At 39.2% G+C, this 25,256-nt stretch overlaps 1 long non-coding RNA gene across 1 annotated transcript; it reads left to right on the forward strand.

Moving 5' to 3' along the window:
* Nucleotides 1-5,364: 5,364 nt before the first annotated feature.
* Nucleotides 5,365-11,967, forward strand: LOC141493618 (uncharacterized). The gene is made up of 2 exons (XR_012470253.1): nt 5,365-5,527; nt 11,635-11,967. It is a non-coding gene; the product is annotated as an uncharacterized LOC141493618 (long non-coding RNA).
* Nucleotides 11,968-25,256: the final 13,289 nt, after the last annotated feature.

Genomic DNA, 25,256 nt, shown 5'->3' on the forward strand with positions numbered 1-25,256 from the left:
GAGTTCAAATACAGCCTCAGACACTTAATAATGACCTAGCTGTGTGGCTTTGGGCAAGCCACTTAACCCCACTGTCTTGCAAAAACCTAAAAAAAAAAAAAATGCTCACTGGTTCATAGTATGTGCTTAATAAAATCGAGCTCTACCACAAGTCTCATTTTCCTCACCCATTAAAGTGAGGGAGGTGGGAGAAAAGTTCACTATAATCCTACAAGTGAGGAAGATGATCATAATAGCATTATTTTTCTTTGTTTTTATCAGTTATGATAGGAGTGAGGAAAGATATATATATATATATATATACATATACATATATATACATATATATATATATATATATATATATATATATATATATATATATTAGGGCTTTGAGTCAGAAAACCTAATATTGGTTCAGATTATTTACTAGCTTATATACTCCTGGACAAGTTATTAAATATTTCTCAACCTCAGTTTCATCATCTATAGAAGAAGGAGATTGGGATAAATTTATTTCCAGTTCTAAAATTAAAGAAAAAATCCATATTCATTCTAATTATCAGATTTTTTAAATGTATGTTATAATACAGAGAGTTTAAGTGACTTGCCATTGGGAAGTGATTTCTCACCATTGGGAAGTGATAGAGAGGCAGGACTTCTGACTCCTAACCCAGAGTCTTCTGGATTGTACAATTCTCCTTCCCAAGGGAGAACAATGGTGAGCTACCTTATTTATGGGTTTGGTAGCAAAACAATTTACAAATAAATGTAAATCAGATGCGGAGGCCAGCTGCAGAAAAACTTCATGAGAAGGGATAATAGAAGGGAAATAAGTTGTGATAAAACCCAAAAGCTTTGAACAAGTTCCAAAAGGCAACCTGAAATGCCACCTCTTTTTCCCCCCTCTCTCAACTCTTCAAGGAAAAAAAATCCTTTGTAGTTTAGTTGTCAACAAAGAAATGCTATCCAGTGTGGACACATCAAGTACCTTTTTTATTCAAGGGAGTCTCAGAGGAATGGAACTACCTCTAAGATTAGATGGAATCTAATTTGGAGAACAGAAATTTATCCTTAACAGGATTCCTTTAATAGCAGGTGCTATTTAATATTATTGATGTGGGTGTTAAAGGACCCCAAAGCATGTCACCTCCTGGAAGGGTTTGGTAATTTCCTTAGTGTGATGGCTGTTAAAAAAAAATTCTCTTCCTTCTTTCCTTTCATAGCTAACCCAGAGGGCATTTACTGAGTTCAAAGACATGGGAAAGAGAAATTTTTATATTCTATGAAGGCCGAAGGGCTGCAGAGAGAGAGAAGGAGAGACAGTGCCAATTACCTGGCTTTTGATTTCCTTTTAACCTAGTGAGTGATTTAAAGGGTAGAATACACAGATGCAGGAAAGAAACCTTTTCAAGACTGTTGATATTCCTCTATTTACTCTTGGTGAGTCACTTAAGCAAGATAGAGATGTGAGGGAGGAAGGGAGGGAGGGGGGAGAGAAAGAGACAGAGAGAGACAGAGAGAGAGAGACACGGAGAGACACAGAGAGACACAGAGAGAGACACAGAGAGAGAGAGACAGAGAGGTGGACAGACAGACAGAGAGAGAAAGAGAGAGAGAGAGAGAGAGAGAGAGAGAGAATGAGAGAGAGAATGAGAGAGAGAGAGAGAGAGAGAGAGAGAGAGAGAGAGAGAGAGGAGACCAAGGGACAGACAGATATACAGAGGGAGAGAGACAAATGGAGGGAGGGAGAGACAGAGAGAAACGGAGAACAGCAGAGAGTGAGAGAGATAGAAAAATCTAAATCAGTATTGGAGTTGAATTGTTTAGGTAGCAATCAGAGGTCCATTTGGGCCTGGATTTCATTCATCATTAAGAGGAGGTGAAAGAAAGTCCTTCTGTCTGAGGGGTGAGAGGATTATTTGATTTTTCCAAAGCCACTCAGACATGAGGCAGAACTAATTGGTGATAATTGTGGTGTCAGAAATCAGATCTGTAGAGGCTGAATTTCCTTCAGGCTTGAAGGTGACAAGGAGAAGCCAGGTAGTACAATGGAAGGGGCTCAGGATTTGGAGTTTAGAGGACCGAAGTTCAAACACCAGTTCTGTCACTGCACTTCCAATAAAGAGAAACATTTATAGAGTCAGAGTTACATATTCAAATTCTGCTTCTCTTATTTATTAGTTGTATGACCTTGGGCAAGTCATATAACCTTGAGGTGGATGGGATACTTCCTGAGGACTCTTGTAGCTCCATGTCTATGATCCTAAGATACTTCCCACCACTTGTACCCTGATAAATCTTCATACCTTCCATTCCCCACAGCATCAAATTAAAAGTCCCTTAGTAACAAACCCTGCAAGTTCCCTCAGGCCTCCGGGACTCCAAGGTTTATTGGCACCTTCCTGATGATGATTGGTCTTGATTCAGCTAGAAGGCCTTAACTTCACTCCCTTCTCCTCAATCATACTAATTTGATCACACAATAAAGAAACTGAAGCCCAGGGTTAGAGCTACAAGTTAACATGACTTGCCCAAGGTCCCACTGCTAATAAATGTAGTCAGATTTTTAGACTCAGATCTTCTGACCCCAGGTCCAGGGTTCTATCTACTATATCATGATTCTTCTCGATCCCTACTTCCTTCAGAGAGATGAGGGAACCTTATTACCTTTCACCTATGCTATTCCAAGGTCTTCTTTTGGTCTCCAGCCTCCACTCTCTGCTCCCTTTTACCCATCCATCGTTCAACTACCAAAATGACGTTGGCTTTTGGCAGTTAGGTTCATAGGCTGGAGTCATAGGTTTGGAGTCAAGAAGACCTGAATTCAAATTTGGATTCAGATGCCTTCAGGTCTGGGACCCTGGACAAATCCCTAAACTCCTGTCTCAGTTTCCTTATCTGTAAAATGGGGGAAATGATAGCACCTCCCTCTTAGGATTGTTGAAAAGTGCTTCACAAAGTTTAAAAGCCCAAGGCTAGCTCCCTCTGTATATTATTATTATTCATCTCAACTATTAAAGGAGGGGGTTGGATTAGAGGGTCTCCATGTTTTATGGATTTCAGTCTCCATGACTGCTCTCTCCTGGTTCTTCTCCTCCCCCTCTGCTGCTCCTTCCCTTCCTCCCTCCCTCCCTGAAAGTGGTCATCCCTTCAGGCTCTGTCCTCAGGCCCCTGACCATTTGGTCCATTCTCTTAGCACCTTCATCAAATGTACAAATGCAAATCCAAAGCTGCCACCTGTCTGTCTGCAGATCCTGCCTATAGAGAACTCAGTTCAGAACTCTGGTCTCAAATTTCCAACTGCCTGCTAGACACCTGCACTTGCATTTCCCCCAGGCTACTCAAACTCAACCTGTCCCAGGTTGAGATAATTCATCTTGCATTGAGCTCCAAGGCCTAGCCTTACTTTTGGTGATGGTACCACCTCTTTCAGAATCAGTCACTAAAACCCAGAATCTTTAGACTCACCCACACACACACACACATATTGCGGTCCACCAGACTTGTCACATTCCCACCAGTCTTCCTCTACAATATTTGGGGGCTCTTCCTGATCCTTCCTTTTTTCATTTCTTTTAGCCTACTCTGGATCATATGAGCTCTCATCAGAACTATTGTGGAAGCCTTCTCGCTGGTCTCCCCTTCACCAATCACCCCTCTCTTTGATCTGGCCTTCCTCTACAAAGTGACCCTTATGGTTATAAGTCTGACCATGCCCCTTTGGTGCCTTATTACTTACCAAATAACACACAAAATACTCAGTATGGCATTCAAGACCCCCCCATTATCTGGCCCCTGATTTATCTTTCTAACCATTTATCTTGCTACCCTCCATCATGCACTTTGCATTGCCACCAACCTAGACCACCCATCAACCTCCTCTTATTCCATTCTTCCTCCATGAGGAGGAATTTGGCACTTCATGCTCCATATGGATAGTGAACTCTTTCTACATACCTACTGATTGAAAACCTTCTTTCCCTTCCAGACCAGCTTGGCTGATCCTTGTAGGAATTTAGATACTGAGGCCCTTTACCTTCCTTCATAATATGGGGAGTGGGACCACCTCAAAAGTTCCTTCCCGCTCAGCATCTATAATCCCCTGACTCCAAGATCACATTATCTAATCTGCTCATTTTGCATATAAAGAAACTGAGGCCCAAGGAAGTGTGACTTGTCTAGGATCACATAGCTAAGAAATATCCAAGGTTAGATTTGAGCTTCAGTTCTCTAATTCTAAAACCAGAGTTTCCACCATCTTCCCTGAAAAGGATCATAGTACACTTATAATGTGAGTAAAAGTCAGAGAGAAAATGGTTATGGTTATGTCAGAAAGAGATGGATTGAATGACAGCTTTTATCTATCAACCAAATAAGCTTTGAACATGAATAATTTGCTGCCTATATAGTTAGAATAGGATGTAAATAAAAAAATGGAGGGCAACCTGGGTTCACAACTGACTTTGGGAATGTACTAATTTACTTATTTAATATGAGAGACATACTAATTTACTATTGTCCTCAGAAAGCCGAGAAAGGTGACTTTCTTTTTTACTTACTTCCTTTCTTTCTCTATGGCTAACAAAATAAGGAAACTGTGCATTGGCAAAAAGAAAAAAACAAAAAACAACACAGAAACACTGATGTGACAGGTATGGGAATGACTCGTTTTATACTGAAATGGATGTTATTTTAAAGATTCAAGAGGGAAGATACAAGGTTCTCTCAGTTTCTCTCTCTATATATATAAATATATTATATATATATATATACATTTATGTGTGTGAAATAACATATAAATATATGTCAGATCATAAAATGAAATTTAAAGTATAACTATCCCCCAAATAAACTAACAGGACTCCTTCCCTCCTACCAGTCATCCTATCTTTTCTTCAGTGGCTAGAGCACTGGGTCTAGAATCTAGTTGGCCTCAGATCAAATTTATCCTCAGATGCTTGAGTATACTTGGAAAAGCCACTTAATCTCTGTCTACCTCAGTTCTCTCTCTCTGGAAAAAATGGGAAAAATAGCCACACTATCTCCCAAAGCTGCTGTGACATCCAATCAAGACATTTGTGAGGCTCTTTAGCCTGTCACTGGTGCTTGTCCATTAGTCCAACTGATCTTACCAAGGTTTGTGCAGATCAGGTTATTATCTCAAAACAGATTAAGATCTATATGCTGAATTGAGTGATAGAATAAATCAGGAAATATCCTTAAGGAAATGAACTCTTTCTTCATTTCAAGGTCTTCCTCCTTCTCTGTCAGCCCAAATGACCCTTCATCCCTGGTAATAATATGACAAAGCTGATGATGTCATTGCTCCAAATGATTGCCACAATTTCTTTCCAAATGTATTCTAAATTCTCAGGTGAGCAGGGAGTCAACCATGAGAACTCTGACTCACCAGAGCTCCAGCCAACTGCCCTTGGTCACTGTTGGGTCAACACACTTTAGACAATGGGCCGTTCCATGTGACGTATCAAAGGGAAGGCTCAAATTCTGGGTTTCACTGAGATGGGAGTTGTTCACTGCTTTAAAGGTTAGTTGGATGTATGAGTGTGAAGTTCAGCAAATTGGGTCTCCTAGGAGTGAGGCAATCAATGAGATCCCTGTCCAGCCTGACCCAAGGCTTTCAGAGGCTGGAGATTCATTATGCCGATTCTTTCACCATGTCAACCCCTTGAGAACAGACCTCGTTCCCCCCCCCAAAATACCTTTAACATTTTCATCCCAATAGTCAATGGCAAGGCCAAAATTAGAACACCTGAGTACACACACACACACACACACACACACACACACACACAGTTTAATCTTTGCTGCTCAAATCAAAAATGAGGACCCTGGTGGCATTAAGAAGAGCAGAACTTTCTTCGAGGTTAGATAGAGCTTGCCAAATTATTTGTGGTTCCAGGATTTAGAAAGAAAAACAGCAAAGATATTTATTGATTTCTTGAACTTTGATCCTTGTGTGGGAGGCCAACACTACTAAAATAACTGATCTTCACATCAAAGAATATGATCCAAGAATTTTTTAGCCTTTAGCACCCAGGTAGAATTCTCCTATTAAAGCTCAGCTATTTATGTCACCTCCAGGTCCTGATCAAACCTGAAAAATTCTGTCTAATATCTAAGTTTTGTCCTCATTGTAACAAAAATCTGGACATCTAGAAACACCCAAATTTTACAAAAGCATTTCTCATGGGACCAGTATAAATCATCTGCATTGGAAGGAATTTCAGAGATCATCTGGTATAGTCCCTTAGTGGTTTTAGGTGAGGAAACAGACACCAATGAAGGTAAAGCGATTGTCCCAACTTCTCCCACGTAGCAGAAATGAGATAGGTCCTCGGTTCCAAATCTGAACCAATTTTGTCATCCATTTTCCTTGGAAAATGAAGTTTCTACTCAATCATTCTAATGATTTAATAGTATGGAGCAGCTAAATGGAATCAAGCATGGGGTCTGAAGTCAGGAAGACTCAATTTCTGAGCTCAAATCTAGGTTTAGATGCTTCTAGCTGTATGACCCTGGTCAAGTCACTTTACCCTGCTTGCCTTCAGTTTCCTCATCTGTAAAATGTATTGGAGAAGGAAATGGTAAACTACTCCAGCATCTTTGCTAAGAAAACCCCAGATTTAACAAGGAGTCAGACACAACTGAAATGACTGAACAACAAAATAATTACATTTTTGGGTAACTCTAGTCCTTTTTTCCTCTACCACCAACATCTACATCACCCTTGAACTCCCAAGGAGTCCAATAGAAAATCCAAAGAAAGGAATAGCTATTGATTCTTCTTTAAGGAAGTTTCCTCTGTCAAATGTAGGTATTTTCTTTCCTAGAAGGTGCATGTTAAAAAAAAAGACAATTGTGAAAAAAATACAGAGAAAAGCCACATAAAGGGAGATAACAGGAAGATCTGAGAACCTACATGATCTGAGAACCTACCTTCTCTGAGGATAATAATGATAACTTCTGCCCTTCCATCACCTAGGTTGTTGTGAGGATAAAATGAGATATTTATAAAGTAATTTGCAAGTCTTAAAGTGCTATATAAATCCTAACTTTTATTATAGTTTAGCTCTTACTAAATGTTTGTTGAATGAAATAATCTATGTATAATGCTTTGTAAATTTTAAAATGCTATAGAAATGTTAACATTTAATAAGGTTAATATTAAGAATTGGACAAATGGCTTCCTATGCTCTTAAAAAACACCACATTAATATAAAGTATTGTCACTGCTTTATTTTCTTGAATATTGAACCAATTTATCTATACGTCTGACCAGAGTCAAGTTGGGTTACTGGGTTATAATCCTGGGTCTCTCACTTCACCTCTGAATCTGTTTTTTGATATGCAAGATAAGTGTGGGAGGGAAGGCATAGACTAGACCCTCTAAGGTCCAGGACAATACCATGATTCTATTATTCCATATTACTGTGACTGCATAGGATAATAAATTATCATAATTCAACTAAATTATACCCTATTCTATATTTTTGTCTCTGCAAATTTGTATTGTAAGGTTCCTTCTGGCTGCAAAATCCTGTCAAAGAAGCAGAAAAGATCCAGAAATTCATTATTAGTTCTTTTTTTATTATTGTAAACTTAAATACTACAAACAAAAGAGGGGGGGAAATGTCAGTGAACACTAAAGAATAGAACATAAAAATAATGCATATAATGAAACTATAAATCTGTTCCACACTGATTACTCTTTTTCAAAGTTTATGATAATTCTGCATGTTATTTTTATGTTATTCTCATCTGTGCTTTCCTCTGAAAAAAACCTTTGGATTCCTTACCTTCTCACCTCATGTGTGGCAATCTCTGTATAATTCTATCCTCATGTCATACTTGAAAAATTTCCTTTTAATCCAACCAATCCTCTATTTTAATCTGCCACAGGCCATCCACACCATGGTCACACAATGTATTGTACAAAGAAAAAGAAACTACTTTGTGAACTCAACCCAAGCACTGATTCTCTAGATTACCCCCATAGCCAAGGGGACTGGGAAAATGATATAAATTTTCCCAGCACCTGAGAATATTGGAAGAATTAAAGAGAACTGCAATTCTAGGGTCTATAGGACTGCCCCCAAAATAAAACACAGGGAAGAGAAAGTAGTCCTACTGTCCATCTCACCATCCAATGAGTTAGAGATTAAGACTTTGACTTGCTGTTGCCCTAGAGCAAGCTTCCCTTGATCCCCAAAGGATTTCTCTCTGGAAAAAATAAATTTGACTGAGAACTTAAAATATAGACGGTATGGTTGACTTTCAGGCATAACGATAGCAGGACCAGTGATCTGTAGAGTCCTTCATGTGATACTATAGAAGAGAAGGACTTAAATACATAATGTATCTTGCTATGTCTATCTCTCTTGAACAAGAATCCCTTTCTTGTGACAGATTCACTGTTTGGTACAAAGGATTGATTCTAAGGTGTGCGTTTGGAGTATATAATACCCATTCTGGGGAGCTCAGTGGTACAATGGATAGCATACTGGGCTTGAAATTGGGAAGACGTAACCTCATGAGCTCAAAATCTGGCCTCAGACACAGCTAGCTTTATTATTGTTATTTATTGCTGTTTTTCAGTAGTGTCTAACTCTCATTTGGGGTTTTCTTAACAAACTTACTGGAATGGTTTGACATTTCCTTCTCCAGCTCTTAGCAGATGAGTAAACTGAGGCAAACAGGGTTAAGTAACTTAAGTCACACAGCCAGTAGGTGTCTGAGGCTGGATTTGAATTTAAAAGGTGAGTCTTCTAGACTCCAGGCCCAGAACTCTAGCCTCCATTCATAGCTACTTTTGGGGCAGACATTGGCAAAGTACTGATGCTAAAAAAAGTCCTTCTCTCACAATCTAATGAGAAACACATTATACAAACATCTATATACAAAGATTATCTAACTTATTTTTTCAGGTTTTTGCTAACTGTGGCTGAAACAACAGCAGACTGTTGCATCTCCACAAGGGTGACTGTTGTAGGATGGTTGTGGCTATGGTTGGAGGTCTTGCTATCCAAAGGGCTCTGGCATTCAGGGTCCAGGTCTCTGCTAGAGTCTGAAGTGGTCAGAGAAGTCATGGTACTATGACTTGTGAAAATTAAGATAAACTATGTAAAACATTTCTGCATACTGTAAAACACTAAAGTCTCTCTATTATTATGACTATATTTTGTGGGGAGCAGTACTGGAAGCTGGAGGGATAAGGAAAAATTTCACATAGAATATAGTACTTGGACTCGATCTTGAAAAAAAAAACCCAAAGATTCCCAGAAAGAAAGCTGAGAGGAGAATCAGTCCTAAGCTCAGGGGACAGTCTCCAGTTCTTGTTCCTATGCTGCCAATAAGACTGATGAGTCATTGAATCCTTTCTGAGAAGTTAAACCTATCAATGATTCAGACATTAGACACTCTCATTTCTGCACCAGCATATCTGACAAAATTTGCAAATAAAATTTTATTTTAGTCACGTTCAGAGAATATGTATTGGGACAGTAAGATTTGAATCAGAGTAATTGCATTGTAAAGATTTGGGATATTTATTAGAATTACAAAAAGCCAATAATATAGTTTATTATTCTCCTATTTCAAGTCTTGGACCTATTTTCCAATAGATTGCAGTACTGATTTATCCCATGGGCTACTTTAGAAAAAAAGGCAGCATTGGTAATTTTCATTTACAAGTTACTGCACCCGCCTTGTCAGGGGCTTCTAAAATATTATTCGCGGCATATATGATTCATGACGACAAGCAGATGGTAAATTTCCCTTTGGCAAAATGCATTAGAACTCTTTGATTCTCTAGTACTTCTACAGCCATGAGCTCTAATGTTAACAAATTATGTGAGATAATGCCTTCAGGAAGATAGCACTTTGAGGAGTGCAGATAAATTATTTTCTCTTGTTTATCGTTCAGTTGTGCTCAGCGTTAACAATAGACATCCCCAGGAGGTGAAGGGTCGCAGGAGCACCATCTAGGAGCGGGTGCTCAATTCATTCGTTTTAAGTTATGCATTTAGTGAGCAAGGAAAATCAGCCCCTTTACCGTGAGGTCACTAATAGCCTTCAGAGGGAGAAGGCCCTTCCGAGGATTACGGTCATGAACCACTTTCCAGATAATGGAGCCAGAGATTCACAACGATGAGGGAGTCAAAGCTAAGTGATGGGAAGTCACAGCTCTCATCATACACGAAATACCCCACAGCTGGAAGGAAGCCTCAGGAGCACCTCCAGGTACCAAAGGGAAGCAAAGACACCCTTTGGAGGAAAGCAGTAAGGTGTTGGTGTGTTCACCTGGCTTTCCTGATTCTGGGCTGGTTGTTGACATACAATTTGATAAATGGAAATTGATATGAAGTTCTTTGGATTCACTCTGTTACCATGCTGGAAGGGCACCTTCCCCTTCTATTTCAAAGTGATGTCAAGGGATGCCCAATGAAGGGACTGTCATAATATCTCCTGGAGGAACAGGAAAGCACTGAGCTATTGAGTTGAACAAGCCCACTCAGTCACAAATGATGGGAATGTTGATTAGTTGTTCAACAAATGTTTGTGGGTTGGTAGATTGGAGTTGGACTGAGAGTTGGGCCTAGCAAAGTAGGTACACTCTGTAGGACTGATTATGCTGACATAAACCATGAGATTGGTCAGCATTAGAATTTGATAGAATGACAGAATGACAGAATGATGGAATGAATGAAAAAACATTTATTAAGTATTATGCATCACCTGATATCTAATCAATGAGGATAGAAACAGAAAAAGCAAGATAGTCTCTGCTTTCAAGGAACTTGCATTCTAATTTGAGGAACCACGCATGTATTTCAGAGTGGATGGAAAGACCTCAAAGTAGAAAGGGAGCTGTGGTCAGATTCAGTCCTGGGAATGTGGAGGGTGCTTTGCCAGGTTATATGGCAGTGTCTATGAGTCTGGAGCTCTTCATGAGAGAGCAGATGATAAAGTTTGATGGGCCTCCATTTGGTCAAAAGGATTGGGGTTAATGTTTCCTGTTCATCCAAGCAAGTCCATTCAAGGGACCATCATTCAATTCAGATCCCCATCACTTGTCACTTGGAATAAAGCAATACCTTCCTAACTGGTCTCCCACAGCTACCAAAACAATCTTGAGACATAGAGCTGACCATGACACTTCCCAGCTCATGAAACCATCAGTGGTTCACTATTTCCTTTTAAGTAAAGACTCCTTTTGAGGGCTCCTCTAATCCCCAAGGTCTTGTATTCTCTCCTTCCTCAAATTAACTTGTACTGTGTAGGCTTGTAGGTTTAGAATTGGAAAAAAAATAGGCCATCCAATCCCACCCCTCACTTTACAGATGAAGGCAGTGAAGCTCAGAGAGGTTAAGCTATAAGGACCTCAAGCTGGTAAGAGCCTGGGTCTGGCTTCCAAATCAACCCATTCTCTCACACTGCCTTGTTTTGTATCATCTGGTAGAATATATATCTTTTCAGGACAGGGAATGTTTAGTTTTTGTTTTTGTATCAGAATTGCACCTTGTATATAGAAGATAAACAAGAATGTTTCTTAAAATGAATAAAAATGGAACTGAGTACAAAACAAAAGCTACAAGCTCAAACTCTTAATCATCCACTTGTCTTCCCTTTTAGGGGGAAAAAAAATCAAATTGCAAGAAAACAAGCTTTAAGGGTTATCAAACAAGATCCAGCCTCCAGGATGTGCCCTGAGGTTGCCATGGATTCAGTACCATCACTTAGACCTTCTGTGTCTCAGCTCTTGCACAATCAATCAGTCAACAGCATTTATAAAACAACGCTAATGGACTCAGCTCTATGCTAAAAATATGAGATCTTATCCCAAACCTCAGGCTATTGACATTCTGATTGAGAAGCCTCTGATTGGAGAACATTGGCAGAATACAATCTGTGGCTAAATTATGTCATTAAAACAATAATAATAATAATAATAATAATAATAATAATGTTTTCCTTCATTTTCAAAGAAGATCATGACATCAGGGAGGTAATGCCATGACAAGCACATGAATTGGATTTGAGTGTGTGTGTGTGTGGGGGGGGGGGGATGCTAAGTCTCCGGCCTCACTTTTTCCTCCAGCCTCACTTTTTCCTCCAGAGTCATCTGGATAGGAATCAGAATTTCTTCATCTCCATTAAAACTTTAAATGTTGTTCAAAAACCAAGGGGAGAAGGAGGATCATAGAGAAATCAGTTGAAAAAACTAGGCCTGTTTAGCTTGAATCAAAGAAGGGTTAAGAAGGACATGATAGTCCTTCAATTGGGGAATGGCTTAGCAAACTGTGGTCTATGTACGTCATGGAACACTATTGTTCTATTAGAAACCAAGAGGGGTGGGATTTCAGGGAAACCTGGAGGGATTTGCATGAACTGATGCTGAGTGAGATGAGCAGAACCAGAAAAACACTATGCACCCTAACAGCAACATGGGAATGATGTTCAAGCTTGAAGGACTTGCTCATTCCATCAGTGCAACAATCAGGAACAATTTTGGGCTGTCTGCAAAGGAGAGTACCATCTGTATCCAGATAAGGAGCTGTGGAGTTTGGACAAAGTACAAGGACTATTCCCTTTAATTTAGAAAAAAAACAGATAGCTTATTGTCTGATCTTGTTACCTCTTAGACTTCTCTTTAAGGATATGGTTTCTCTCTCATCACACCCAATTTGGATCAAGGTACAACATGGAAACAAAGTAAAGACTGACAGAGTGCATTCTGTGGGGGGGGGGGGGGGAGGGAAGCAAGATTGAGGGAAAAATGTAAAACTCAAATAATATCTTTAATAAAAATAAATTTAAATTAAAAAAAGGAGGACATGATAGCCACCTTTTTTTTAAGGTTTTGCAAGGTAAATGGGCTTAAGTGGCTTGCCCAAGGCCACACAGTTAGGTAATTATGAAGTGTCTGAGGCTGGATTTGAACTCAGGCACTCCTGACTCCAGGGCCGATGCTCTATCCACTATACCACCTAGCTGCCCCTCATAATAGCCATCTTTGAGGGATCATTTGGTTCTACTTGGTTCTGGAGGAAAGAACTAGGAATAAGGGGAAGAAAAGGGGGAGGCAAAAATGGCACACTGGAAAGTAAATGGCTCTGGAATGAAAGAATTGGGCTTCAAATCCCACCTCTAAAGCTTGGTGCCTGTGTGACTTTGAACAAGTCCCATGATTACTCCAGGTCTCAATGTCCTCAGCTGTGAATTGAAGGGATTGGACTAGATGCTATTGGGGACCCTTCTAGTTCTAGAAACAAGATGCTATGCTAAATTTCAGAGGGTGGTATTAGGTTCATGGTAAGAGAAAACTTGGGATGTAGCTGGTTGCCCCTCCCTGAAAGTCTTCAGATCAAGGTGGACATGACAGCTTCTCAGGTATGTTGTAGAGGAAAATAATATTCCAGTAGAGATTGTATTAGATGGTTCCTGGGCCTCTGAAACTCTGAAATCCTGAATCTCTCTGAGCCTCGGTTTCCTTTTCTATAAACTAAAGGTAATACTTGTAATTCTCAACTACCAGGTATGGTTCCCAACAGGTTTCATTTCTCATATTTGCTCCACATTTGATGCCTGCTGCAGTTTTCATAGTGACCAGGAGGTGGCGGCACGGGTCCCTGTAAATGAATTGAATAAATGCAGAGCTGCCTCCGCCTGTCACTCAGCCTGCATCTCTTGCACTGTCCAGCAGGTGGCACCAGCTCCTTCTGATGTTCAGTGGCCTCCAGTTCATGGCTTTACAATGTTCTACAATTCTAAATTGGTGACATCACTATTCCTCTTAGTAGGATGGGGGAGGGGGAGCCAAGACTCTTTAGTCTTGGGTCCCCATCTCAATATTCAGCATAAAGTATTGAGGGTTTCCTTTTCTAGGTGAGGTGACCCTGATTCTCCAGCCTACCACTCAATGAGGGTTGCACCTGGGTATCTCCACCCAGTCAAATTTAGTCCTCTAGTTCACTGAGAGGAAACACATCCTGCCCCACCTACATGTACTTTTAGCTGCACAGTAGAGACAACTATCTCTTCATTACAGACTTTATCTTCCAGATTCCAGCAATCTAGAGGCAGATTAAGGGGTGTGATAAAAAGGGTCAAGAAAGATCCAAGGTCAAAACTAACCTCTGACACTCTCTAATTGAGTACACACATCCTGGGAAAATCTCAGAGCTATAATGTTCTCACTAACATCTACTAAGTGGAACAAAGTCTAGAGTACTCATTTGTTTTACAGGATTTTGTAGGAATTAAATGGAGACAATGATTGGATGCCATTTTGCAAAATTTAATATTTGAACTTCTCTCCTGGGTCTATGAGCTCAAGGATGTGGATATTCCATCCAGTTGTGCTAATTGAAGTTTATTGTGGTCATGTTTTGACTACAAATTGAGATAGAGATCATCCCTAATTTTGCGGGGGGAGGGGGAGAGAAAATTACTTAGCTAGTAAGGGTGTGAGGCTGAATTTTAACTCAGGTCCTCCTGACTTCAGGGCCAGTACTCTATACACAATGGCACCACCAAGCTTCTTCCTTTCTTCCTTTTTCCTGACGCCACAGGGTTATGAATGGTACACATGGGCTGCCTCCTTTCTCCATCCCTTTATCCTTTGCTTTGCCAACCAGACTGAGATGTCATAATAGAGAAAGTCATGGACTTGGACTAAGGAAGACTTGTTTCAATCTTACTTCAGATACTTCCTACTCATGTGATTCTAGGCAAGCCACTCAACCACTCTTGTGCCTCAGTTTGCTCAACTGAAAAATGGACTTGATGGCCTCTAAAATCCCCTCAACCTCTATATCTATGATCCTATGAGCTTGACAGGCCCTGACCACACAACTGCATTGCCTAGGGCTAGTTAACCCACTGGGTGTCAGAACCAGTGACTGAAGAAGACAAGGATGTGGGTTCAGTCATTCTAGGGAACAGCTCATTATGCATCCTGGTCATAAGCTGCACCCAGACCCAAATGAGCTATCACACCTGGTTATGAGGTTTCCTGGATGAGACAAAATGATGACTCAGTGTTACCCATCACTACTAAAAGAGTAGCAAATTAATAAATACATTTAGACAGCTTTCCTTGCATGGGTACTTAGAAGCCCTGGTGGGGGGGGCAGGAAAATTCAGGGAGCTGGAGGGTTCATAAAATATCTTCTTTAAAAATTCTGAGTCAGAGTCAATAAAAGCAAACATTCTAATGTACTATGTTGTTGTTATTGAGTCATGTCTGATTCATCATGACCCCATTTGGACTTTTCTTGGCAAAAACACTGGACTGGTTTGCTGTTTCCTGTTCCAACTCTTTTTACAGATAAAGAAACTGAGACAAACAAGGCTAAATGATGTGCCCAAGGTCTTGAATTAAAAGTGTCTGAGTTCATATTTGACCTCAGGTCTTCCAGACTCAAGTCTTGGTGCTCTATTCACCAAGCCACTTAGCTGCCCCCATATTGCAGATAGATAGATAGATAGATAGATAGATAGATAGATAGATAGATAGATAGATAGATAGATGATGGATGATAGAAAGGTAGATATGTGTGTGTATACATAGATCTATTTATATATACACACATGAATATCTCTATATAATCTGCACATACATATACACAAAATATATTCAATAGACTTAAAATACAATAAATATTCCAATATACAAACCAAAAATTTTAATGATACAACTTGATCAAGTGCTTCATTTTTTAAAATGACTGTGTAAATTTGACACTGAAATGGAAGAGGCAGAGTAAGAGAGCTGGCTAGTATGCCAAAAGTAGCGCAGACCTATTTTACTGTCTCCAAGCTGTACATGGAAACCAAAGCTCATCTTTTGGATAGTATATTTTACCAGAATTGCTGTTGTGAGTACCAGTGGCTGAAGAACCATAATTATTCCCCAGAGGTCACTGGCAAGGGATAATGGCAGGTATAAGCAATCTACAACAGGCAACCAATGGGGATCACAAGGAAAATGTCTGATAGGAAGAGAATATGAACTGCAAGAGATGCAAGGAGGACAACCAAATAGGACGTCAGAAGAAATCAACACAGTTGGGTAGAACCCCTAGGTTGAAATTCTGGGAGAAAATGGATGAGACAATCATGGAATAAATATGGAATTAAATTGGGCAAATCATAAAATTCATGGACTAAATAAACTATGATTTGCACCATTGGAGGGAACTCCTTGATTCATAAAATCACATACTGGCATATGAAAGCCTACTAAGTTTGAATTCAAATTCTGCTTTATATACTCCCTATCTAATAATAATAATAATAATAATAATAATAACAATGTTTGTCCTTCATTTTCAAAGAAGACCATGACATCAGGGAGGTAATGCCATGACAAGCACATGAATTGGATTTGAGTGTGTGTGTGTGTGTGGGGGGGGTGCTAAGTCTCCAGCCTCACTTTTCCTCCAGAGTCATCTGGGTCCAGTGGCCAGATAGGAATCAGAATCTCTCCATCTCCATTAAAACTTTAAATGTTGTTCAAAAACCAAGGGGAGAAGGAGGATCATAGAGAGATCAGTTGAAAAAACCCTGGGAAAATCATTTATCTTTTCTATACCTCAGTTTCCTCATCTGTCAAAAGGTGAAAATACTAGCAGCTACTCCCCCCAGGGGTTGTTGTGAAGATTAAATGAATAAATATGTATGAATACTGCAAATCTTAAAGCACTAAGTAAATGCTAGCTGTTTTTAATTTTAGCAAAATAGTAACAAAAATGGCCTACTCATTTCTACATCTTTTTTCTGAACACTCTTCTATATGCCTTTTTCACTGAATCAGTTACTGTTTATATTGTCTTAGCTACATCGTCACCTATTACTTTACATGAATTTACAAGATTATTATTTGTATACTCTTCCTTCAGCACTACTTTCTTAAAGTCTTCCTGCATTTATTCATTTTCTTTGTAGAAATCATTTTATTTGGTGGAATAATAACCCCCTCCCTTCATATGCCATAGCTTGTTCATACATTCCTCAATAGCTGGACCCATGAATTTTGCCTAACAATTTGCTATTACAAAGAATATTTTTATATAAGTTAAGCAAAACATTTCTCTGAAGGAGAGATTCTAAGCTTCTATCCCCAATACTGGCCATGTGACCTTGGGCAAGTCACTTCACCACAAATGGGAAACTTCCTTAGGAGTCTCAATTATAGAGAAGATGCTGCCTTGTTAGAGGCAGTTTCTTCATCCAGAGAATTTTTCATTCCAATGAAATCACCAGTGACTTCCCTCCCTCTATCTCTATTATTCTTACACGTGGTCAAATTTTTATTTTTAACTTACTCTTAAAATTTGCTTGCAAGACATTTGATTGGGGCTTGAAACAAACCAAGAGAGTCATATGTCAGTCAGCCCCAGGTTTTTGGTCATCATTGCCACCCTCTGATTAGATAGATTCTGTTCTTAGATACCGAAATTCAGTTCCCGGTGAAATTGTCTTTGGAATCTGATTATCTGAAGGTAAAATGTAGCATGGAAGAGGGGCCTTCAACGGACCCCTCTAAATAGATAATGTTCAGATGTTTAGAGCTGTGAGTTAAAAATGAAATCGTTTTGTACAATGCCAGCTTTCACATCTGCAAATTGAAAACCCTAATGCAATAGAGTTCTTTGAATTCTTTGCTTCCAGCTGGGGGTAGATTGTCATATCGGAGAATGATCATCAGATAATGCAGAAGAATTCCATAGATCATGAAGCATTCATCCCCTAATGTGATAGCCTTCCCACCCTGGCCGGTCCATTCAACCCTATCGGTCTCCTCTTGCTATTGGCTAAGACTCAGACAATTTCAATACAAAATAGAAAATAGAAAATACAATCTACAGAAGTCAAAAGACTCCAAAAGAGAATTATAGGCCTCAGTCTCTTGTTTAAATAGCCAAAGAAACTCCAATTCTCATAGAGGAAGCTTCCATCTAAGCTGGTGGCCTTCATCTCAGAGCCAGCAACCTAAGCGCATAAAATACAGATTACTTTTGATGTAGGCAATGCACAGAAAAGCAACTCTTCCGTGTCCCAATAAACTGGAAAAAAAGGGCCATCCTGTGAAAGTTCTACCTTCCCACCAGTGATAGGGCTAAGACCATCCATAACTCCAAGGACTCCGGGTGATCTCTGGGACACATCACTGCACATTTGGGAAACATTTCTTCCTAGGAGTGCTTTGGGTTCGGAGCCAGTTGGCATTCTTTTTTATTTTAACATGCAGCAAAGGGCTGCCAACATTTCCATTTAGAGTGTGTGATTAGGACAGTCGTGTAGGCAGCTGCAAAACAAGCTTATCTACTTACTAAACTCAGCCCAGACTGTTCAGAACTTGCTGCTCTTATGGTTTTATAAAAGATGATGTGAGTTGCTACCAGGTGGGAGCCCAGCCAAAAAGAGGAGGCGGTTGCATTAAGGGTCATTTCCTATTTTCATTCAAGTTTTTGTTTCATTTCAATCTTTCTTTAAAAAAAATTATGAACTTAACAAACACCAAATTTTTAAATGACCATTTTCCTCTACAATGTCAGACTGAAATAGAGAATTATACAGGAAATGAGGAATCTTTATCGTGTACAGCTAAATTTTTCTTTTAATTCAACCTTTAACTTTTCATTTTAATAGAATTCCTATCATATAAGTATTCTCAAATAAAGGACAGCTAGGGGGTAGAGAGGCTAGAATAATGGCCCTGGAGTAAAAAAGATCTGAGTTCAAACCTGACCTCGGACACTTAGTAGATGTGTGACCCTGGGAAATTCACTTTACCTTGTTTGCCCCAGTTTCCTGAACTGCAGGAAGAAATGTCAAACCACTTCTGTATCTGTGCAAAGAAACTCACAAATGGGATCTCAGAAAATTGCACTTGAATGAAATGACTCAACAATAGCATTTTCAAGGAAAACAAAATTGGTCACATCCCCCAGTGGATCTTCATTCTATATATTCAGGTCATGTGAAGGAGGAGACAGTTTCAGAGAGACCTGGGAAGATTTTTATGAACTGATAGAGAACAAAGGAAATAGAACCAGGTCAGTGAGTTATGTATTATTCAAAAACCAAACCAAATCTGTAACTTTCAAAGCTGTCCCTGCTTGTCTGTGTTCTCTTCTGTTCATTTAAAAAAATAGTGATTCAGTGAATCATTCTTTTCTTTCTTCAATGAGATGCTCTCCTTTTTATTAACCTTGTGACTGATCTGAACTTTCTCCCTCCAAATATCTCCCTAAAAATGGAAAAAATTAAAACTCTTGTACTAAATATGACTAATCAATCAAAAAAATCTTCCACATTGGTTGTGTCTGAAAATATATCTTTTATTTTGTATCTTGTGTCCTTTATTTTTCTGTTAGGGGAAGGATGGAATGTTTCCTTATCTGTCCTCTGGAATTCAAGTTGCCCATTGCCTTCCTCAGATATCTTCAGTTTTTGCCATGTTGTTGACATTGTATAAATTGCTCTCCTGGCTGTGCTCACTTCACTATTTCTTCTGATGAAGGCATTTTTGCAGCAAAATGCCATAGAAATACAGTATATTATTATTATCTATTACAGATTAAGCCTTCAGATAGGAAAGAACCAACCTTCTGGATTGATTTCGGTGGCCAGATAGACCCTGACTCAAAGTCATTCATTCCCCAACCACCCATCACCCAGCAAAATACAAAAGCTCCTCATGTGTAACAGTAATATCACAGAAGGGTATATCAGCTCTCTTTCTCCTCTCAGCTAGAAAGGGACAGAAAGGCTCACAGGCCATCCCTGCAGGACTGTGTCCCTGGAGCCCTCAGAGGCTGTGTGGATTCAATGGGCTCATCCTTGAAGGGGAAATGTAAGTGAGCTTCACGTTAAAGGATTGTTTGGAAGAGTTCTAGAATCATTCTTCTACTAAAGGACAGTTCGGTGGTCATAAGGAGGACTTTTAATCTCCAAAGTCAAAAGTAGGATCCTAGAGCAGATATATTGTGAAATAGAGAACCTCTCAGGGTCATTCTGGGGATACCCTGATCTTGCCAATGGGCCACACATAGGAAAACAAAAGGAACAAACTCAGCAATGAAAGGGTATCAAACTTGTAAACTAAATCTCACCCATGAGTGATAAAAATTGGACATGAGAGGAGTAAGGAGGAAAGACATTCAGGGAAACTGATGGCTGTTTAATAGCTACCTCTCTGAAAAAAATTCTGCATAATTAATATTTTCTTTATCACAATCAACAAAACATATCAAAGCCTCATTTGCACTTTGTAGATTTCTGAAGTATAAACACTCACACTGAAAATTTAACAATCGGCTTTGAGCTATACAATTCCTGATATATATATATATATATATATATATATATATATATATATATATATATATATATGATGGGGAATAAGAAGGGAGACCACTGTCACCCAGAGACATTCCTCCAGTTGAATATGATACTTTATGAGTGACCATTCTGTACGACCAAGAAGAACCCATCACTTCCACTTCAATGAACAGAGAAGCTCCCTCTTCTCTACTGGTGAGGACCACATTCTCAAAATTCCCAACTGTCATGAAAATATTTGCTCCAGGGAAATCCTTATCCAGACTACTCCACAGGATGTTCCATGTGCAATACCATGACCCTTGCTGACAACTTAGGAGATACTAAAAGTTAGAGGGAAAGGACAAAGGGCAGCCAGACAGGAGACACAGGACAAAGACAGAAGATGTTGGAGAAGTCCAACTGAATGGGGAAGTGAACTTCCTTCCCATAACATCTTCAACAAGTATCTTTAAATACTTTAAACTTTAAATACTTACTCTAGTTTGACACTGGAGTAAGGAATCAAAAATGAAATGATTCCTGCCCTCAAGGAGTTTATAAACACACACACACACACACACACACACACTGCTTTTCAATCTTTCAGAAGGCTAGTACCATCTATACATGCACTATTGAAACTGGGAGAAAGCTTGTTGTTACAGTAAGGACATGTATTCCTACTATTGGCCAGGCACTATAAAAATGCTGTGAAAGGATACTCCTAATACTCATAATAGATGGAATTGTCCTCATCACAGACATTGTATCCACTCCCCAAAGACTACAGTCAAACCACTATTAAGTTGGCTTCCATAGGACAAAATTTTAAATGGCAGAAATCATGAGAGAGCCACAAATACGTTTTTATCTAGTCTTATTAACCACGGAAGCATGCACAAATTACCTCACCTCTTTGGACCCCATTTATTCCATCTGTAAAATGGGCATAATAATGATTGAACTGCTCAATTCATAGGATTTTTTGAAGATAATGTTTTACAAACCTTAATGTACTATTAACCTCAAAGTTATTATTTCCTCTGTGCTGCCTCATATAAATTTCCTGACCTTGCTGTGATTATATAGCCAATCTAAAAAAGAATTGATAGAAATGTAAAAACTGACCAAATGCAAAAGAGAACTCTAATGAGCCTTGGGAAATGACCAATGACCATGAATGTTTGGAATAGCCAAGATTCTCCCAGTATTTAGACTAGCAAATTTTTATTATTGTTCAATCATGCCCTGATCTTCATGAGCCCATTAGGGATTTTCTTGGCAAAGTTACTGGACTGATTTGTCATTTCCTTCCTCAGCTCAGTTTACATATGAGAAAACTAAGGCAAACAACATTAAATGACTGGTCTAGGGTCACATATCTAGTAAGTGTCTGAGGCCAGATTTGAACTCAGGAAGATAAGCCTTCATGACTTCAGGCCTGGTACTCTATCCATTGCACCACCTAACTGCCCAGACTTGCCAGTTGGGAATGACATAAAACATTTACTCCAAAGTGCTCTAGGTCAGATTTTTAATCTGTTTTAATTTGTTGCTTTAATGCTATTAAGGAAGAAAAGTGTGTGCACCCATCAAGTCCATTCAATAGTAAGCATCAGGAAATAACAAGACTCTTCCTCTTATGATTGACTTTTAAATATTCAGATTTTGTATTGGGGTGTAACTGACTGCTAGGCATGATGACCACCCAACGCCAATGAATCTGGAAATATAATTATTTAAAAGTTGGTGGCCAAATGACTTCTAGATCATTTCTTCTCAGGGCAATATTCTAATATAGAGCAAAAAATCATCTGAATTAGTTCTTAGGACACCTGGGCTCTAGGTCCTGGCTGGGTCATTAATTACCTTTGTGACTTAGGCAAGTCCCTTTCTAGGACTCTGCTTCCTCATATGTAAAATGAGGGAGCTGGGTCATGCTCTTTAAAGCTCCCGCCTGCTCTTATCATCTTTCATGGGTTCATTAATCTTCCATCATATCTTTTATACACCAGGCTTACTCAGTCTCACCTGTCAACCAACCTTTCAATTACTTTAATTCTAAAAATCCATTAAAGTCTTAACAGATGCTAAAGAAAAACATCCCTCTTTTATTATTGGTTTTGTGAATTCTCTCAAAGACAAACAACAAGGCTTCTATTATGCCTGGGTAAGCATTTATTTCATTGTTTTATAGTCAAGTTAACATTGCTTAAGTACCTTCTGCTAAACATTGATGATGTTGGGTCTTAGTTTTCAAAGAAGACCTTAACATCAGAGAAGTGATACCAGGACAAGCAAGTGAATTGTATTTGAGTGAAGGGGGCTGTGCTAAGTTACCAGACTCACTTTCTCCTCCAGAACAACCTAGGTCCAGTGGTCAGATAAGAACCAGGTTGACTGGAGGTGGCCCTGGATGTGAGGCAATCAGGGTAAAGAGATTTGCCCAAGGTCACACAGCTAGTAAATGTCTGAGATCACATTTGAACTCAAGTCTTCCTGACTTTAGGGCTGGTTTTCTACCCACTATGCCATCCAATGCTTAGCTTTAGGGATATATAGAAAAGCAAAATCAATCCCTGCTCCCAAGAAGCTCAGATCCTAAGAGGGCCTGCATTCAAACCATTGTGGATAAACAAGTCAGATACAAGGTGAAGTGAAGATGGTCTCAGAGGGAATAAGGGGGGGGGGGATTGAGAATAGCTTTCTGTAGAAGGGAGGATTTGAGCTGAAACCTAAAGGTAGCAGAAGGCAGAAGTAGGAAGATGTGCCTTCCAAGCTGAGAGAAGGCCTATGAAGAACAATGCCCCCAGTCAGGAGAGAAATCAGGTATTCTGCCAATGCTACTGGCCTCCTTCTTGGAAGAGGAGCACAGAGTATGGAAAGCATTAAGTCACAGTAAATGCATTTTTGAGATATTATATATTAGTTAGCTTCCTCATTAGCCTCTTCCTTTTACAGAGGTGAAAAACAAGACCCAGAGAGGTTAGTGACCTACCCAAGGACACACACATTCAGAAGCTAGACTCGAATCCTGCTGCCATGGCTACAATCCCTAGGCTCTTTCTGATAAACCACTGATGGTTTCATTTTATCAGAATAAATAACTTATGCCTGATCTTCTGGCCTAGAAGAAAAGGAAGTCTTCTTCATCTATACAAGAACTTATTATGCACCTACTATTAGCCAGGCACTATAAAGAGGTATAGGTCAGTTTGGTTTTTTTTTAATTTGTTAATGATAAAAAGTCTATTTGGGAAATTTTATTCCTAATTTTAGACTTCTTTCGTCTCTATAATTCAGTAGATTTGTGTTTCCATCTCTTCATGCAGATATGTGGACCTTCTCATCTTGTGAGACTTTACCTTTTGTCATTCACAGGGTCCATCGAACTCAAACCCTAGGGAAAATGAACCTTCTCTACAACTCTTGTACTTCATGAATACCAGTAGAGAATAAGTCTATTCACTGTTTCTCCCTCACTCAGATGAAAAGAAGTCATTTCTAACTAAGTATTCTTTCTGATGATGTCCTTTAAGCTGCTTCTACTTTGCATTTGTTCATAAAATGCTGAGAAAAAAATGCCATTTGTCTTCATTGTACAGATGAAGATGTTGAGTCTCAAGAGGTGAAGAATTTGCCTATGGTTCCATTATCAGAGTCAGAGCTGGGTGGGATTCAAACCCAGATCTCCCCAGTGCCCCTTGAATGACCTCATCTGAAACCCATCACCAATAAACAGAAAGCCCAGCAACCATATAACTCTCATTTCCTCTTAATTCTTGGGGAAACCATGGCTGTCCATGACTTACCAACCCACTACATTCCCAGAAGAAAACAGTTGTTAAAAAGCTATATCTTTTTTTTTCTTTTTTTGTTTTTTGTTTAGGTTTTTGCAAGGCAAATGGGGTTAAGTGGCTTGCCCAAGGCCACACAGATAGGTCATTATCAAAAAGCTATATCTTTGATAAAAACAAAAATTTGAGGTCATTAAACTCCATAGCCACACAGGAGCGCTTCTTTCTTTAAAAGGTTGCTATTTAATTCCTTTTCTTTTTGGAGTATAATCAAGACTGAGGCTCCCCCAGGAAGCCTCTTGGCTGACACACATCTAGTTTGATCTGAAGACTGACCCCAAAAAAGAATCATTATCCATCTTTGGCTCATTGCCCACCACCTGGAGTTACTCCAGGAAAATTTCTAAATATAGTTTACCTCAACTCAAGTCTAGGTTTCCTCAAATGTGGGTAAAAGGGTTCCAGGTTCTAGACAGGCCCTCAAGTAGCAATGCAGCTAGGCAGGATCATGTCTACTTTAGCCCCCACAGAATATGCACAATCTATTCACAGGAGCCCATAAACTAATCAATCCATCAGGAAGCAATCTTTAGGTGCTTTCTGAATGCAGGACAGTGTTTTAAGAATAGGGGAAAATGCAAAAGATAAACCAATCTCTACCCTAAAGGAAATGAGGAGAAAGAGATAGGAAGCCTTCAAATGACAATTACCTCTCCTTGGGATTGCTATTAATGCCTCACATTGTTCCTCCTTGATTTACTGTGCCACCTTTTGGGATGAATTTCTCCTTGCCCCCACTACATAAACAAAATATAAGTTATGAAACTTATATTTATATTTATTTTTTCACTCATTCACTCACTTAGGTAAGGAATACCTAATGCTAAATACCAGGATGACCTACCTCTTATCTCTGTAAGTATGAAAAATCAACACATCTCCTTTCCAATTAAAAACAAAAAAGGAAGAAAAGTATAAATAATACATACTATCATTATTTCCATTCCTTAAGCACTGTAATACATAGTTAACCAATTTGCCACTACTAACATTATGTCTTTAGTTGAAATTGCCACTTCCAAACACCTGCCTGAGACATACCTTTCTGGCAATGAAAGCTCATTG

Source organism: Macrotis lagotis, chromosome 7 (assembly GCF_037893015.1).
Source record: "Macrotis lagotis isolate mMagLag1 chromosome 7, bilby.v1.9.chrom.fasta, whole genome shotgun sequence".
NCBI lineage: Eukaryota > Metazoa > Chordata > Mammalia > Peramelemorphia > Peramelidae > Macrotis > Macrotis lagotis.